This window comes from Herpailurus yagouaroundi, unplaced genomic scaffold (assembly GCF_014898765.1).
Source record: "Herpailurus yagouaroundi ecotype Mexico unplaced genomic scaffold, PumYag 142, whole genome shotgun sequence".
Classification (NCBI taxonomy): Eukaryota; Metazoa; Chordata; class Mammalia; order Carnivora; family Felidae; genus Herpailurus; species Herpailurus yagouaroundi.
In genome coordinates this window covers 28,378,197-28,397,243 of record NW_024412397.1, presented here as the reverse complement: position 1 = coordinate 28,397,243, position 19,047 = coordinate 28,378,197, and the positions used below count along the sequence as shown (strand labels likewise).

Genomic DNA, 19,047 nt, shown 5'->3' with positions numbered 1-19,047 from the left:
TCGAGCCCCGCGTCAGGCTCTGGGCTGATGGCTCGGAGCCTGGAGCCTGTTTCCAATTCTGTGTCTCCCTCTCTCTCTGCCCCTTCCCCGTTCATGCTCTGTCTCTCTCTGTCCCAAAAATAAATTTAAAAACGTTGAAAAAAAAAATAAAATTGATGGAAAAGAAAAAAAATTAAAAATTTTTTAATTAAAAAAATAAAAAATAAATAAAATAAAATAAAATTGATGGAAAAAGAATCAGAAAATGGGCAAAAGATATGGAACACATGATTTAATCTGTGTGTATGCGTTCCTTAAATATTTAGAGATATATACAACCTCACCTATTAAAAAAGAGAAATGCAGGGCTCCTGGGTGGCTCAGTCGGTTGGGTGTCTGGCTTCAGCTCGGGTCGTGATCTCGTGGTTTTGTGTGTTCAAGCTCCGCGTCGGGCTCTGTGCTGGCAGCTCGGAGCCCGGAGCCCGCTTTGGATTCTGTGTCTCCCTCTCTCTGCCCCTCCCCCACTGTGCTCTGTCTCTCAAAAATAAATAAATGTAAAAAAAAAATTTTTTTTAAAGAGAAATGCAAATGGAAACTTAACCTCACCCATTGGAATGGCAAAATTAACAAGCAGGAAACATTCAGTTGACAAGACTGCGGGCAGCAGCCACTCTTGTGCATTGCTGGTGAGAATGAAGATTGGTTCAAACTTTACGAGAGGGGAATTCAATAATAACCAAAGTACATGTGTGTTTACCTTTTTATCCAGCTATTCCACTTGTAGGAATTTACCCTGAAGATACACCTGCAACAAAGCGCTGTCTACAATTACAAAGTTTTGCAAACAACCTAAATATTCACACACAGGGAGAGTGGTATATCCTCACAATGAAGTTCTATAAAAAAGAATGAGGGTCGCCTGGGTGGCTCAGTATATCGAGTGTCCGACTCTTGATCTGGGCTCAGGTCATGAACTCATGGTTCATGAGTTCGAGCCCCACATCAGGCTCTGTCCCTGGTAGAGAGAGAGAGAGAGAGAGAGAGAGAGAGAGTGCAAGCAGAGAGAGAGGGGCAGAGGGAGAGGGAGAAAGAATCTTAAGCAGGCTCTGCACTCAGCTCATCTCAAGACCGGAGATCACGACCTGAGCCAAAATCAAGAGTCAGACACTTAACCAACTGAGCCACCTAGGTTCTCTCAGTCTGTATTTTTTAAAGCTAAAAAAGCAAAGGGCAAGAGGGTAGCTTCAGCGTGGTCCCAAAGTCTGGAAGCATAGGCTAATATACGTAAGAAATGATTAATTGCTATTACATTACAAACTTTTCAATGATATCATATGATATGTTGAGCATACTGTCCTTGATTAGCAATGCATAGTTTAATGCATTATGCAAAACTGTTATGAACATAGTTTATCAATACAGCATTTCTATCAACCCCTGCACATGCGCCTTTGCATTGTTTCAAGGGATTCATGTTTCTGATTTTCATGGAATCTACCTATCATTAGCATGCCCCAGAAGTAATCGAGGAGTTTCAGTCATAAAAAGTAAAACAAAAACACACACGTTTCCGATTTCATGGCTATTCTATGTAGTATACTGCCTTTTGCATAAGAAAGAAAAGAAAATGAGAATAGACATATATGTATCTACTCATTTGTACAAAATAAACAGAGAAGATAAACCAGAAATTAATGAAATTAGTCACATACACAGGGTAAGTGGGATCAGAAAGGACAAGACAGGAGTAGAATTGGGATAGAAGGAGGGGGCAAAAGTGATGCTTCTCTGGGTACACTTATTTTATTTTTTAAAGTTTATTTACTTATTTTGAGAGAGATCACTCTCGGCCTTTTGGATAAGATCAAGTGTATTTATTTTGAGAGAGAGAGAGCATGCATGTGCGTGCAGAGGCGGGGCAGAGAGAGAGGGAGAGAGAGAGAATCCCAAGCAGGGGCTCCAACCCACGAACTGTGAGATCATGACCTGACCCGAAATCAAGAGTCAGACACTTAACTAATTGAGCCACCCAGGCACCTCTGGGTACACCCTTCTAAGTTGTTCTAACTTTTGAAATTATGTTAATACTTTACACAGTGGAAAACACTAGAAACATACACAAGTAAGGAAGAAACCTAGCTAATGGAATACAAAGAGAAATAAACAAACCTAACCTCATTTGAATGAATAAAATCACCACACTAAAGGAGAGGGAGGTAGAACCAACCCAGGTAACTTTAGCCACCCTGTTCTGACAGTGTGTTCTCATCCTAAGCCAAAGGAGTTAGACGCATTAAACGCTAGCTTGTTTCTCCCAATGGTATTGGTTAGCAATCCTGAAACTACTTTCTATGTGTTTTAGGGCTCATTTAGGAAATGAGTAAATATTTTGTGGATAATAGGAGCCCACTTCTCCTACAGTGGCATGCAAGACCTGGCTCGCACCAGTGAGGACCACTGCTGTACATCTCTTCCTAACTCCCTGTTCAGTGATGTCATGTTGGTGGTTTGAAAATGGCCATGGAGGGAGTTTTTACACCACGGAAATTGGCAAATGCTGCAAAGCATAGATAAAAGTTTATCTCCTGGAGAAGTTGTTAACCATTTACCAGCATACCTCTGGAAAATACAGCAAGTGGGAGAAGGCTAGAATAACCTTGTGGTGTTGTAATGGAACTGAAGGTATTGTTATGCATACATATGTTTCCTCACTCTGTTGAAAGAGCCTAGAAACAATGAATTCCAGGTAGCAATGAGCACACCCACAGCACAAATACTGCTTTCTAAATCCTATCCTCTACTAAAAGGAAACGGGGCTCTTTGGAGAAATAGCAGATTCTAGGACTGTGGCAGAGAAATTAGCTATTAAGCCTATAACATCTTGTCCCAGAAAGCGAGGAGTGCTCAAAGAATGATAGGAATATATCTAAAGGACACAAAATCTAGGACACACAATCCAGTTTAGAGGGACCCCTTGCTATCCAAATCCAGAAAAATTTGAGCATCAAGAGAAATCATGATGGTAACATACTATATCCATAGAATGAAATAAGAATCCCTGTGTGCATACTAATAAAGAGATAGAGGAGAGAAAGCTCTTCCCTACAGTAGAATGCCAACTTCATTATAATAGATGGAATCAGAAAATCACCATACAAAGATGTACATGAATGTTCATAGCAGTTTTTTTATTTTTTTAATGTTTATTTATTTTTGAGAAAGAGAGAGAGACAGAGTGTGGGGGGAGGGGCAAAGAGAGAGGGAGACACAGAATCCAAAGCAGGCTCCAGTCTCTGAGCTGTCAGCACAGAGCCCGACACAGGCTCAAACCCACGAACCATGAGATCACGACCTGAGCCAAAGTCAGACACTTAACCAACTGAGCCACCCAGGAGCCCCAAATGTTCATAGCAGTTTTATTTGTAATAGCTAAAAACTGTAAACAACTCAAACGTCCATCAACGATCAATGGATAAACAAACTGTCACATGTCCATGTCCATAAAATGGAATCTTATTTAGTAACTAAAAAGAACAAACTATTAATACAATAACATGGATGAAACTCAAAATAAATATGGTAAATGAAAGAAGCCAGGCCAAAAAAAGAGCACCTACTGTGCTTGGATTATACAAATTCTAGAAAACGCAGCTAATACACAGAGACAGAAAGCAGAGTGGTGGTTGCCTGAGAGAGGCAGGTGAGGTTAGAGGAATTTCAAAGGGGTGTGAGGAAAACTTGGGGGTGATGAATAGGTTCACAAGCTTAACTGTGGGGATGGTTTCATGGGTGGTAGACATATGTGAAAACCTGTTAAACTTTATACTTAAAACACAGGCAGTTTAGGGGAGCCTGGGTGGCTCCATCAGTCCAACTTCAGCTCAGGTCAAGATCTCAAGCCCCACGCCAGGCTCTGTGCTGACAGCCCAAAGTCTGGAGCCTGTTTCAGACTCTGTGTCTCCCTCTCTCTCTGCCCCTCCCCCACTCACTCACATGCACACAGGCGCATTCTCTCTCTCTCTCTCAAAAAATGAATAAACATTTAAGAAAAATTTTTTAGGGGTGCCTGGGTGGTTCAGTTGGTTAAGCAACTGACTTTGGCTCAGGTCATGATCTCACAGTTTGTGAGTTTGAGCCCCGCGTCGGGCTCTGTGCTGACAGCTCAGAGCCTGGAACCTACTTCAGATTCTGTGTCTTCCCCTCTCTCTCCCCCTCCCCTGCTCAGGTTCTGTGTCTCTCTGTCTCTCAATAATAAATAAACATTAAAAATTTTTTTTAATTCTTTAAAAAAAATAAAAATGAGGGGTGCCTGGGTGGCTCAGTCGGTTGTGCATCTGACTTCGGCTCAGGTCGCGATCTCACAGTTTGTGGGTTTGAGCCCCACATCAGGCTCTGTGCTGACAGCTCAGAGCCTGGAGCCTGCTTCAGATTCTGTGTCTCCTTCTCTCTCTCTGCCCCTATCCTGCTCATGCTCTCTCTCTGTCTCTTAAAAATAAATAAATGTTAAAAAAATTTATTTAATTAAAAAATAAATAAGTAAATAAATAAAAATGAAACACAGGCAGTTTATTACATGTCAATTATTCCTCAACAAAACTGTCAAAAATTTTTAATGACCACCCCCTTAATAATTCATTCAGGCAAGAATCACCAATGGATGTTAAAAACTAATGGATAAAAGTTTGAGGCAAGCAGTACATTTAGATAATTTCAAAGTATCCCCCCTTAAGCTACTTATTAATTACATTATTTTATATAATTACATTAGTTATTCATTACTTACAAAAGGGAAAGCAGTAATTTTACCGCGGAGACACCTAGAAAACACCAGTATGACAGACTGAATAATGACCCCAAATGATGCCCCTGTCTAAGCCCCAGAACCTATGAATATATTTCCCTACATGACAAAAAGGACTTTGCTGATGCAATTAGGTTAAAGATCTTGAGAGGGGGAGATGATCCTGGGTTATCCAGGTGGGTCCAACATAATTACAAGTTTCCTTAGATACTAGAATAAAATAGAATTATACATAGTAATTGGGGCGCCTGGGTGGCTCAGTCGGTTAAGCGTCCGACTTTGGCTCAGGTCATGATCTCGTGGTCCGTGAGTTCAAGCCCCGCGTCGGGCTCTGTGCTGACAGCTCAGAGCCTGGAGCCTGTTTCAGATTCTGTGTCTCCCTCTCTCTGACCCTCCCCTGTTCATGCTCTGTCTCTCTCTGTCTCAAAAATAAATAAATAAACGTTAAAAAAAATTTTTTTTAAAGAATTATACATAGTGACAAAAAGATATCCACAATATATTATCATGAGACAAATGAAAGGTTCCTATATAAGCCCATAATAAATGAGTCCATATTTGTTAAGAAGAATGCATAACTACATTGTATATAAATACAGAGACAAAAGTCCGGAAGGAAACACACCACACATTTATTAGTGGCAACCTCTATTTCTGAACTATTTGGACTCCTCATAACAAAACTGAACATAAAAAAAGGAACAACTTCACATTTTACTACAGAAAATTTATATTATGTATGTTGAGACCGTGACTTTGTGAAAGACGAATATCCCTCTAAATTTAATATAGAAGGCATAAGATTTAGAAGATATCAATGTTCAGAAAATTGGCTAATGTTCAGCATTACCCATCTAACCTTCAATATGATCTAAATCTCCCTCTCCCCCTCCCTCCCTCCCTCTCTCTCTCCCTCTCTCTCTCTCTGTTTCTCACACACACACACACACACACACACACACACACACATCCCTCAGGAACATGAGAAATTTGACTTACAAATCCACAGGGAGAGAAAAATCTAAGAATCGAAGGTGGGTGTTTCCATTCATGAGGAACATTAGACCACAGCTAAGGGCACTGCTAATGTTAATGCTAACACTTTTCCAGTTAATAAATACAAGTTGAACTTCTATAGTTTACCCCTGAGAGGTGTGTGACTGTATATATCACAGGGTAAAGTCAGTGGTGCATTGTTCCAATTTTAGTACATGTGCTGCTGAACTGAGCACCAATCAGTGGTGCATCAATGTCCAGAAATACAGACTCAAGTCTTCCTGCTGGTCCACGGCATTCCCTAGAGAATCCTCCAGACATGCCCAAGACACTGCACAGGCCTGGAAAAGCCAGCAAGTGCCAGGAAGCGGTTATACCTAAAATTTGAAGTAGGTCCTCAGATAGGGGACCAAGGGAACAGGACAGTATTTCTCTAAACCCCAGCAGTCCAGCCAGCAGAGCCAAGAAAGCCAGCCAGATCAAATACCCAACGAACTACCACCACCGTCAAAGCAAATAAGAGAACTAAGTCAGGAAACCAAAGTAGGTCAAGCCCAGGGAAATATCCAGTCACTACTCTAGCTGACTTGTATTCCCTCTTGCTCCCCGTGGGAAGTTGGAGTCCAGTCCATAAAAATTCCCTCCAGCCTCTGACACCCTTCATGTCACATCCCCACTGAAATACAATTTTGAAGGCTTTTAGTCTCTATCTATTATCCTCTGGTTCACCTACTAGGCAAACCAAATACGCAAACAAGAATAAATCTCAAAGTCTTAAGACACTACATAACTGTGAAGCCTCTTAAGCAGCCACATCCCTGCAGCAGTAATGTCTGGGATGCATTTCACAGCCGCTCACTGGACGCCGTATCTCAGACCCCAGATAGTCAACTGACTGGATTTCTTCCATGACAATTTATCTAAAGCCAAGAAACTGCAAACTAATATAAACTGTGTGATGTTGATGAGAACAAAGTGCATTCATTCCTATTCAGTATCTTTCATGTTCTCCGTCTCCATTTCTGAAACCCCAGCACCTAAATCAGAAGAATCCTCAAAAAAAATCCCTTACGTGCTCTGGATGTGGATTTGCCAAGATGTGGATTTATAATTTCTAACAAATTTCAAACCAAAAACGAATCGGGGTTAATTATCAATTGATTGGAAAGTGGAATTAAGCAGAATACCCCATGTCCTAAACATTCTAGGTAGTCAAAGAGTCTATTTATTTCCCCACAGTATTCTAGCCTTAGAATGCTACTGTATTTGAGAGCATCTTAGAGCTAAATCACATAATTCATTTCCATCGTTTTACAAATGAAGGAATGGAGGCTTAGGTTACAATTTGACTGATCATTATATTCTTAACATGAACAGAAGTACATAAATGCAAAAAAAATGTTACCCAACCAAAAATATGCAAATAAATGCAATGATCTCCAAATGTGCCCATCAGGATGATTAACTTTGTTTGTAGGGATAATACCAAGTAATGATTCTTTGTAGTCCAGAAATTACTCATCCTCTATCTCTCAGTGATTCAGCCTTCCCTGACCCCGGAAATATGTGACTCTTGTTTCTACTTGTTCCTAGAGACTCTGTAAAATTGATGACAATTTGTGTTGTCTTTGAGGGCTTTTTCCTCAAAGTTTTTATTTAGATTTGGTTAAGTTTTACTTTTAGTTTATCTTTGGCTTCACCACTGCAATGTCACTAGGCCTGCTCAAGTTCAGTATGTTTTGGATTTTCTGCACTTCGGGTCCATGACTTTTGGGAATGAGAAGGTCTTACATATTCAAATTTCAGATTTAACACATGTCTTAAATGTCAGAATTCTAGAAGCAATATCAAGTATTTCTTCCAATACACATTCTCCTAAGTCCACTGACTTTTCCCCTCTAACTCACTGATTTCTTACCCAGCCTAATCCAAGGAGCATTTTGCATGAATTTTGAGCACAGAGGACACTCAGGCACCTTAGATGTGAAATAACACAGGTTAAAATGACATTCAGCTGAACTAGACCAATTAATCTGATTCATTGAAACCATATTTTAACTAAAGTGAGCTGAAAACTTGTGTCCATACAAACCTACATATGAATGTATATACCAACCTTATTCTTTAAATTTTTTTAATATTTATTTTTGAGAGACAGAGAGAGACAGTGCACGAGCAGGGGAGGGACAGAGAGAGGGGGAGACACAGAATCCAAAGCAGGCTCCGAGCTCTGAGTTCAGCACAGAACCCGACACAGGGCTGGAACCCTCAAGCTGTGAGATCATGACCTGAGCTGAAGTTGGACGCTCAACCAACTGAGCCACCCAGGTGCCCCTATACCAGCTTTATTCTTTTTTTTTTTTTTAAATGTTTATTTATTTCTGAGACAGAGAGAGACAGAGCGTGAGTCGGAGAGGGGCAGAGAGAGAGGGAGACACAGAATCCGAAGCAGGCTCCACGCTCCGAGCCGTCAGCACAGAGCCAGACGCGGGGCTCGAACTCACAAACCGTGAGATCATGACCTGAGCCGAAGTCGGTCGCTCAACCGACTGAGCCACCCAGGGGCCCCTATACCAGCTTTATTCTTAACTGCGCCAAATTGGAAGCAACCAAGATGTCCTTCAGTAGGCAGGTGGATAAACAAATTGTGGTACATCCACACCAGGGAATATTATTCAGCAATAGGAGGAAGTGAGGCATCCAGCCACAAAAAGACATGAGAGAATCTTTAACACATACTGCTAAGGGAAAGAAGCCAATCTGAAAAGGCCACATACTGTATGATTCCAACTACATGACATTCTGGAAAAAGCAAAACTGGAGACAACAAAGAGGTCAGTGGTTGTCAGGGGTTCAGAAGGAGGGATGGAAGGATGAACAGGGGGTTCTTCAAGTCAGTGGAACAATTCTGTATGATACTATGATGGAGGATAGATGACATAATGCATTTGTCAAAACCTATAAAACACAGTGAACCTTAACATAAACTATGCACTTTAGCTAATAATAATGCATCCATATTGGTACAGCAAGAGTAGCAAATGTACCACACTAATGCAAGATATTAATAGAGGGGGAAACCGGGGTGGGAGGGAGCAATATGGGAACTCTGTACTTTTGTTCAATTTTTCTGTAAACCTAAAACTGCACTAAATAATAAAACCTATTAATTTTAAAGATTCTTGAAATTACCCTCGATAACACAGCATGCTTTAGCTTTCTAGGTAATTACTAGAAGCAGGACTTTAGTGACTTGATCATTTCAGCAAATTGGCTTTTGTCAAACTGATTCCCAGCAATCCGGCCTGCTTCCTGCTGAAGCCACACTGATCTTTCTGTTCTTCAAACACGCCAGGCCCTTTCCAGCCTCGCCGCTTTGTCTCCCCCTTCCCTCAGCGCTCCAGGAGGCTGGCTGGACCTTACCCTTCACATCTCAGCTCAAATGTCATCTTTCCAGAGAAGCCCCCAGTGATCACTCTGTCCCCCAAACACATGGAGTGACTATCCAATCACCCTATGTTCTAGGCAGAACATAGGGGCCCGCCCCCAAAGAAATCCAAGTCAGAATCCCTGGAGCTTGTAAACACATTACCTCACATGGCAAAAGGGACTTCCCAGATGTCATTACATTAAGGACCCTGAAATGGAGAGATTATCCTGGATTCTCTCTCTTTCCCTCTCTCTCTCTGCCCTTCCCCCACTCATGCTTTCTTTCTCTCTCAAAATAAATAAATAAACTTAAAAAAAAAATGAGGAGGTCTTATTTTACGAATTGGTAGTAACTTTTTCTAAAGTAATGTATTACAAATACCTTTCTTGCTGCTTGCTGTAAATGACAATTTTTAGGGATTAGGGACTATATTTCACTTGTTCTAACAATTCCTTAAAAATTTTAAAGTTATTTCCACCCATTTTCATGAATTATCTCAATTTTTAAAATTAACTGCAAAAAAAAAAAAAGCAAAGCGCTACAATATCGATATACAAATGCATTACCAACAGCTCCACGTCTTTAACACAACTATAATCTATCTTCTCATCTGAGACACAGAATGGTCCTAGTTTTGGGCTGCCCAGACAGTATTGTCCTCATTGCAAAACAGGAAGCTCAAGTTCAGAGCGGTTAGCTGAGTGGCTTTGGGCAAGGCACTCGCTTAGTCTGAGGTAGTGTCGGATGTAGATCCCAAACCATACGGAGCCGTGGCCGGGAGGACTGCAGCTGCCCTTAGCTGGTGGCCTCTCCCTCCCCACTTCCTGGGTTCCCATGGAATCGACCACAATTCCATCTGAATAGTTGCGGTCTTGTACCTTCAGCCTCTCTTGAGCCCCCTGGTCTTTCCAGCTTCCCTATCTGTAACCCCGTCCACAGGACTCGTTTCTTTGCCCTGGAGAGCAGACAGGCTTCTGGCTTGCTGACCCAAGCCCTTGGGTCCTGGGGCCCTTCAGTTCAGTGTCTGCAGAAGTGGCCACATGGCTCAATGGCAGGTGCCTTGATTTGCATCGTATTTGCTGCCTTTGACTCAGAGCTAAGGATATCTAGGAGAACACCACGGTCTCTCGTATAAAGACTCTCCACCGACTCAGCCCAGGAAAGGGAAATACAGCTGGTGTCAGCCAGGGAGAAGCCTGCCGGCCAAGATGATGGCCCTAAACAACAGCTGGTCAAAATCAAAGCCAACCACTCTTCTGGCAGGAATTACATGGGAATCCTGATTAAACAGGTAGGTGCTAGCATAGGACAGTTGGATGAAGGCTGAGCTGGGGACAACCCACAGGACTGGTCAACTGTTCAGATCTCCAGACCTGACCATCAGTAGAAGTGCTGACAAAGGCCTAGAGAAATACTTTTTATCCCAGAGAACCAAGGTCTTTTTGGACCCCTTGTTCAAGACCTGGCTGTCTTGGGAGGGAGAAAGTTTAGTGCCCGTGTTTGATAAACAAGAGTATATCCCAGGGTGCCTGGGTGGCTCAGTCGGTTAAGCGTCCAACTTCAGCTCAGGTCATGATCTCATGGTTTGTGGGTTCAAGCCCCACATCAGGCTCTGTGCTGACAGCTCAGAGCCTGGAGCCTGCTTCGGATTCTGTGTCTCCCTCTCTCTCTGCCCCTCCTCCAATCACGCTCTGTCTCTCTGTCTCTCTTTCTCTCTCTCAAAAAATAAATAAACATTAAAAAAAATTTTTTTTAGGGGCGCCTGGGTGGCTCGGTCGGTTGAGCGTCCGACTTCGGCTCAGGTCACGATCTCACGGTCCGTGAGTTCGAGCCCCGCGTCGGGCTCTGGGCTGATGGCTCAGAGCCTGGAGCCTGTTTCCGATTCTGTGTCTCCCTCTCTCTCTGCCCCTCCCCCGTTCATGCTCTGTCTCTCTCTGTCCCCAAAATAAATAAACGTTGAAAAACAAAATTTTTTTTAAAAGAGTATATCCTCAGAGCAGTTTCCAAGAGGCAGGGCAACCAAGGCCTGGAGCAGTAAAGGGACTGTATTTCTAGGGTTTTCAGACATTTGTGGCCCTTTATGGACCTGTCACCTCAAGCAGCTATTCTTTAAATAGAAAACCTAGTGTTCAAATTGGAGTAGAATCGGATCAGCCCTGTAAGGCAAGAGTGGAGAGGAAAGACTACAGTGACCATACAGTGTTTCCTCTTGCATCCATCACCCCGCAAAACTAAGCCCGAAACCAGGCTCCAGCCTGTCAGAGGACATCAATCTGTCAACTGTTGTCATTCAAGCAGGGCCTGCAGGTAGGGGCAGAGGCTCGGTCCCCCTACCCTAAGCAGCCTATTTAAGTATTCCTTCCAGCCCTGTGCCAAGCCTTACCCTCCCTTGAGGTGTTCTGGAAACACAGATTTTTCCCATGTTATCACATGCCCAGGGCTATCTTAGCGCTTTTTAGTGACTGGTGGCCCATGGCACCCACCCAGCTGGGCCTACTCCATAATCCTACTCTGCTAACCCACACCTCTTAGCGTGAGGAGAGTAGGTCAGCCTATTTCCCATCGGGATCATACATGTGTGTTTGCCCCCTGACAAGAGCGTAGGCCCACTGAGGGCAGGAGTCAATCTTCTCCTGACTTTAGAGGTCACACAGATCTCTCTGGCTTCTGCAAATGTCAGAACACCTGGGACTCATCCAAAAAGACAATTAACTATTGAGTAAAACTTTAACCATAGAAAAGTTCAAAGAAAAATAATTAAATGTTTATCAAGCATGGGGAGAAGTTTTTAAACTTTGGTACATAATAGATGAAATCACAAAAGATTAGCTCAACACACTTGACTGTATAAAGCATTTTCAAAATATGTATACATTTTAAGTATAATGATCATTTTACAGAGGAGAATACGAAGCTTAGGAAAGTTGAGTAACTTGAACAAGGCATATCCCTCAGCTTAAAAGGAGCAGGGCTGGGATTCCAACCCAAGAATGTCCGACACAGAGGCTTGAGTGCCTCAGGACCGCCCTCACTACTGCACACGGTATTTACTGGAGGCCAGAAGATGTGAATCACATGCACAACACACATATGTATACACATACGTATGTAGATGTGAGAATGTGCTTTCAAATATTTGTAGTAAATAACAAACAATACCTTTATCATTTTTTACAGCTTACGTAGATTCATAAGCAAAGCACAAGGAAAGAAACAAAAAAATTCATAAAAGAGGAAATAGAACATGGAAGTAAACAAAGGTTCACTCTCCCTGGTGATAAAAACACAAGTGCAAGTTTAATGAGGCACCTGTTTTTGCTTATTAAATGGGCAGGGAAGAAACCACACTGGCCATGACTGAGGTAGTGGAACCAGTACCTTGGGATATTATTGGAGACATTGAGAATACATCTGCTCTCTAAGAAATCACTTTATATATACACCAAAAGTTTTTAAGTGTCCTAATGTAAATGAACGCTATTTTCATTCAACAGATAGTACTGTGAATCTGAGACAGGGAAAGAGAGCAGCTCCATTTTTAGAAAGGCTCCGTCTCTGCTGTTTCTCTGCTAGGCCCCATTTACTCATGTTCTATATTTCACCTTGCATCTGAATGAACCAAGCTGCTATCTATGTTCCCGCTCCAAGAGAGAGGCAGGAAAGTTAATCATTCTTGGATTCTTGTCCTAGGCTCCCAAACACTTTATCATCTAAGAAGGACCGGAGCCCAAACATGTCCCAGGACATTAGCTTCAAACCAACCTCTGCCGATGCTGACATCAGTCCTCCCTACCTTCAGTGATTTAAGAAATAGCACCTATTATTCACCTGATACTCGCCTTTGAGGGGACCCTACTCTGGATTCCTGAAGGAACACGTACCTTGAGACCATTTCCAATATAAGCCCTAACCCCGAGCAATGGAGAGACTCATCTCCTTTCTTTTCCAAGTCTCCCAGACACTCAATCTGCTATGTGCTATCACTGACAGTATTCAACAAACTCTGCTTTCACTTCCTTCAGGTTCATGTTTGATTTTTTTTTCTTTTCTTTTCTTTTCTTTTCTTTTTTTTTATAGTAATCTCTACACCCAACATGGGGCTCGAACTCATGACCTCAAGATCAACAGTTTCATGCTCTTGCAACTAAGCCAACCAGGTGCTGATTTTCTGTCCTGCACAAAACCAATGACCCTCTTGGCTGGTCCTGTGTGACCCCCTCTGGGTCCTGGGGCCCACCCTGCCTACGTCAAATCCATTATGTATCAGGCATTGAACCAGGAACTGCTGGAGTAAGGAGGCAGGGGTATCGTTTCTGGTCATGCCTAGCTCTGGCTAGGGACTCTGTGTATGTGAGATAGAAATAAACAGTGCCCTTGTCTAGGCCACTGTTGTTCTGGGTTTTCTGTTACTCATGGCCAAACCTAATCCCATTTATACAGAAGGTAAATGAGCTTTCACCAGCTGGTGTCTGGCTTCTCCACGGAGTAGGAAGCAAGATCATCAAAACAGAGTGAGCATATGGGAAGGAAGTAGAGGTCTGAGTAGCGTGGAAAAGGTATGAAATTAACACCATGGAAAGAGAGGGAGTGATCTCATCAGAGAAACATAGTAAAACAGTTGAGCAGTGACAAGTTCCTTCATGAATTTCCAGAAACAGATATTTAAAGATTCCATTTTTTAATTACTTCTTTAAAAAATTGTTAATGTTTATTTATTCGTGAGAGAGAGAGAGAGAGAGAGAGAGAAAACGCAAGTGGGGGAGGTGCAGAGAGGGGGGAGACACAGAATCCAAAGCAGGCTCTAGGCTCCAAGCTGTCGGCATAGAGCCAGACACGGGGCTTAAACTCACAAACTGAAATGACCTGAGCTGAAGTTGGAGGCTCAACTGACTGAGCCACCCAGATGCCCCAAAGATTCCAATTTTTAAATATCCTAAATAAATGAAGATGTGCAGCACATTATTTATTATAGACAACTTCAGAAATTATATAAATGTCAAACAGCAAGAAGACAGTTTCATCAATTATAATATTTTTTAAATGATTGTTGAGAAAAGTAGATAGCAATAGATAAACTTTTGATACTTTCTTATATTTATATTTTATTTATTATGCGGAAACAGTAGAATACAAAATAGTACATACGGTATGATTATACCTATGCATGGAGGACAAAATGGGGAAAAGTACCAAATCACTAACAATACACTTTTTTAAATTTTTTTTTAACGTTTATTTATTTTGAGAGATAGAGAGACAGAGCATGAGCAGGGAAGTGGTAGAGGGAGAGGGAGACACAGAATCTGAAGCAGGCTCCAGGCTCTGAGCTGTCAGCACAGAGCCCGACGCAGGGCTCAAACCCACAAGCATGAGCTCATGACCTGAGCCGAAGAAGGACGCTTAACCAACTGAGCCACCCAGGCGCCCCGATAATACATTTTTAATGTCCTTAATTTTATTATGTTAATATTAAAAAACTGTTGTCTTTAAATAGCACAGGAGACTGAACTCACTGAGTAGATAACAGTCTCTAGAAGGTGAGGTGTCTCATGTCACTCTGTGACCCACAGCAGCTACCACAAGGCTGCTGCTCAGGACTTCACAGATAGTTGTTAAGCTGAATTGCCTGAGATGGTGTGATGACTAGGGAAGAATGCGCGCTCTCTTTTTTTTTTTTTTTTTTTTTTTTTTACCTGAGAAGGAGCTCGCTTTATTGGGGGCAGAGCACTGCACATGGCCAACAGATGAAAGCAACCCAGTGGGCATCCTATATCCACATCACCCTCAAAAATGTACACAGGAAGTTTTGTTAAGAAAGATCAACTGGAACATGGGTTCCTCTGGGTACCTTCCCCTGCCTCATCCTTCCGAGGAGTCGGGACACTCCCAACCATTTCCTTGAAGGCAAATGTGGTCGCTACAGGTAGAGCCCTTGCAGGGGTGCCTTCTTGTTTTTTATGAAGAACATTTTCTTTAGACTTTTTGAAGTCTTCATTTGTTACTTTCATTCTCTGTTCTCTCAAGGCCATCACACCAGCTTCTCTACTGATTGCCTTAATGTCGGCCCCAGAGAGGTCATCTTTAGCCATGATCAAAGTCTGGCATCATCCTGCTTGTGTGGATCTGAAAGATGCACTTCCTAGTCTTTTCATCAGGCAGGGGAACTCAATTTTCCCATCAATGCAGCCTGATCTGATAAGCACTGGATCCAAAGTTTCTATTCAGTATGTGGCCATGGTAACTTTTACATCACCTCTTGATTCAAATCCATCCAACTGGTTCAACAGTTCCAACATTGTTCATTGAATTTCTCTCTCACTACCAGAACTTGAGTCATATCTTTTTGTTCCAATGGCAACGATTTCATCAATAAACACCATGGATGGTGCATGTTCTTCCACAGCTAGAAACAATTCCTGAACGAGTTTGGGCCCATCACCTTCTGATTAAGTTCAGAGTCAACCACTATTAAGAAAGTGGCTGAGGTTTGGTTTGCTACTGCTTTGGCTAATAAGGTTTTACCTGTGCCAGGCGGACCATAGAGAATGACCCCCTTTGGGGGCTTTATATCCATCTCTTCATAATATTCAGGATGTGTGAGAGGAAGCTCCCCAGATACCTTAATTTCCTGGATTTGGTTGTCCAACCCCCAATAACAGCATAGGTTTCCTGGGGGGCCTTTTCCACCTTCATCACTGTGACCAAGGGATCCGTGTCATCCATGAGCCACCCCTATGACAGCATGTACCTTGTGGTTGAGCAGGACCGTGCAGCCTGGTTCCAGCAGATCTTTGTCCACCAAGGAAAGAATACTGACATAGCGTTCTGAGCCCACAGATGTAGATACAGTGATCTCTTCCAACGTTCCTACCAACATTGGGGTCCCCCCAGTCATCCACCTTTGATCTTTCCTCCTCTTGCTTTTCTTCTAAAGTCTTCATTTGTTCCTGATTTCTAATGAATTCATCCTCCATGAGAAGAGAGTCTTTAACCCTAACTTCAGTAATTTTTTTTTAATTTTTTTTAACGTTTATTTTTTAATTTTTGAGACAGGGAGAGACAGAGCATGAACAGGGGAGGGGCAGAGAGAGAGGGAGACACAGAATCGGAAGCAGGTTCCAGACTCTGAGCCATCAGCCCAGAGCCCGACGCAAGGCTCGAACTCCCGGACCACGAGATCGTGACCTGAGCCGAAGTCAGACGCTTAACCGACTGAGCCACCCAGGTGCCCCATAACTTCAGTAGTTTTAACCAGCACTGAGTGTGACATGTCACCAGTGGCAGCTCCCTGGCAGCAACTGGTCCCTTTGTTTTCTTCTTCTTTTTCCCCACTCTAGTCAGTACGGGAGGTTTGTATTTCTTTTTCTTTTCCTTGTCATTTTTCTTGTCACCTCCAGGGCCATGATCACCACTCTGACCCATCTTGCTTTGGTCGCTCGAACCGGAATGCTCCTCTCTCTAACCAGTGTTGTGTTTTCTCTATTGGTCACAGGGTCTCTCACCATGTGGTCAGCACTTAGTGTGTGGACCTTGCTCTGTGCCCTTCCTTGGGCATAAGGCGTCCAGTACAGCCAGAGCCCATCCTTGACAACAGCATTCTCCCAAGCACAAGATGACCCCACCAGTCATAGTAGGACAGGCTCTTTAGAAGCCTAGAATAACACTTCTCACCAAAGGGAATGTGAAGACAGAGCATCAGCTTGGATGAGTCAGCTCATTTGCTGAGTGTCTGCTACAAGCCAGGCACCATGTTAGATGTGGGGGAATATGGTTCTGAACAAGTCAGACACATCACATGGAGCTTATGGTCATGGGAATCAGACATTAAAGAGGTAGTTACAGTATTATGGATTGTCTTATGGGCACAGGATGCCATAGGAACAGGCAGGTGGGGCAAGCAAATTGGCTAGTCAGAAACAATAATTCATCATTTGGTAACGGACCTAGAAGTGCCACAGTAGAGTAGGTGAGCAAGAGAAGGTAAGTGATACGTGCAGAGGGGCAGGCTAGTCTGGGGCTGGCAGACCTGTGTAGGCCATGGTCAGACTTTTAGACTCTGAGTACCACAAGAGGCCACTGGAAGAATTCAAGCAGGGGAAGGATATGAACTCATTTATGTTTTGAGAGCTCTCTAAGTGACATAGGACCTGGAAAACAGTGGCTCCAACTCAAGAGAGCACTGAAGGAAAGCCCAGGATGACAGTTGTGCAGCAGGCCTGACTGGGACAGAGGACAGAGGGCTCCAAAAAGGGGGTCTCCAGAGGAGGATGGGGGTATAGAGGACTTTTAAAAAATACCTAGTATGCTGGAGAATTTTTTAAAAAGAGTCTCTGATTTCAATTTGCAGAAATAGAAATTCTAAGCCCATCTTAAAATCCATATGGAATCTCAAAGGACCCTGAATAGCTAAAACAATCTTGAAAAGGAAGAACATAACTGAGGGACTCACACTTCTTGAATTCAAAACTTACTACAAAAGCCACAGTAGCCAAAACAGTGTGGTACTGGCATTAAGACAGGCCCACAGAATAGAACAGAAATAAAGCTGTTCATACATGGTCAAATAACATTGGACAAGGGGGCCAAGACCATTCAATGGGAAAAGGATGGTCTTTTCAACAAATGGTACTGGGAAAACTGGATACCCACATGCAAAAAAATGAAGTTAGACACCTACTTAATACCAAATACAAAAAAATTAACTAGGGGCGCCTGGGTGGCGCAGTCGGTTAAGCGTCCGACTTCAGCCAGGTCACGATCTCGCGGTCCGTGGGTTCGAGCCCCGCGTCGGGCTCTGGGCTGATGGCTCAGAGCCTGGAGCCTGTTTCCGATTCTGTGTCTCCCTCTCTCTCTGCCCCTCCCCTGTTCATGCTGTGTCTCTCTCTGTCCCAAAAATAAATAAATGTTGAAAAAAAAATTTAAAAAAAAAATTAACTCAATATGGATTAAGGACCTAAATGTAAGACCTAAAACAATAAAACTCTTAAAAGAAAACATGGGGCAAAAACTTCATGACACTGGATTTGGCAATGACTTCTTAGATAGGACACCAAAGGCACAGGTGACAAAAGAAAAAACAAATTGGACTTTTAAATATTTTAATATTTTAAATATTTTAAAATTTTGTGCAGCAAAAGACACTAACAACAGAGTAAAAAGGCAACCCGCAGAATGGGAGAAAATATTTGCAACTTACATATCTGATAAAAATAAAAAGGTTAATATCCAGAAAATATACAGATAACTCAACAACAACAAAAGATAACCAAACAACCTGATTCAAAAGTGGGCAAAGGACTTAAATAGACACTTCTCCAAAGAAGATATACGAATGGCCAACAAGCCCATGAAAAGATTCTCCACGTCACTAACCATTAGGAAATTGCAAAATGAAACTACAGTATCACCTCATACCCTTAGGATGGCTACTATCAAAAAAAAACAGAAAACAACAAGGTGTTGATGATGACGTGGGAAAACCGGAACCCTTCCACACTGCTGGTGGGAATGTAAAATGGTGCAGCTGCTGTTGCAAACATATGGCAGTTCTTCAAAAAATTAAAAATAGAGTTACCATATGATCTAGCAACTAAACCTCTGAGCACATACCCAAAAGAACTGAAAGCAGGGTCCTGAAGACATATTTGTACACCCGTGTTCATAGCAGCATTATTCACAAGAGCTGAAATGTGGAAGCGACCCAAGTGTCCATCTACAGGTGAACAGATAAGCAACATGTGCTATATACACACACAATGGAATGTAAGTTAATATGTATTACTATGTTGGGAAATTAATATAATATAATATAATATAATATAATATAATATAATATAATATA

The 19,047-nt window shown here is 42.4% G+C and overlaps 1 protein-coding gene and 1 pseudogene across 2 annotated transcripts in view; both read right to left on the bottom strand.

Moving 5' to 3' along the window:
- The window catches only part of PSTPIP2 (proline-serine-threonine phosphatase interacting protein 2), an 80,865-nt gene that overhangs the window by 51,400 nt on the left and 10,418 nt on the right, over positions 1 to 19,047 (bottom strand). The gene's annotated exons all lie outside the window — the stretch shown is intronic.
- LOC121032980 (26S proteasome regulatory subunit 4-like) lies at positions 14,633 to 16,266 on the bottom strand (annotated as a pseudogene).